The sequence below is a fragment of the Eimeria tenella genome, genomic scaffold (genome assembly GCF_000499545.2).
Source record: "Eimeria tenella Houghton genomic scaffold, Eth_scaff2176, whole genome shotgun sequence".
Lineage (NCBI taxonomy): Eukaryota > Apicomplexa > Conoidasida > Eucoccidiorida > Eimeriidae > Eimeria > Eimeria tenella.
In genome coordinates this window covers 1-257 of record NW_013542027.1, presented here as the reverse complement: position 1 = coordinate 257, position 257 = coordinate 1, and positions in this window count along the sequence as shown.

Here is a 257-nt window from a genome sequence, read left to right as displayed (position 1 = left end):
CCCTCCCGGGGGGCCCCTGGGGCCCCCCGGGGGGGGGACTTGGGGGGCCCCCAGCACAGCGGGGTGGCTGGCAGCAGCACACACCAGGGGGGCTCCCCGAGGGCCCCCCAGGGGCCTCAGGAGGCCTGGAGAAGCCCAGGCTTTTTGCTGAAACAGCTCAAGACGGAAAAGCTGGGGGAAGAGGCAGGGGGGCCTCCCCAGCGCAGACAAGGGGGGGCCCCGGGGGCCCTCGGGGGCCCCGGGGGAGCCGGGGGCCC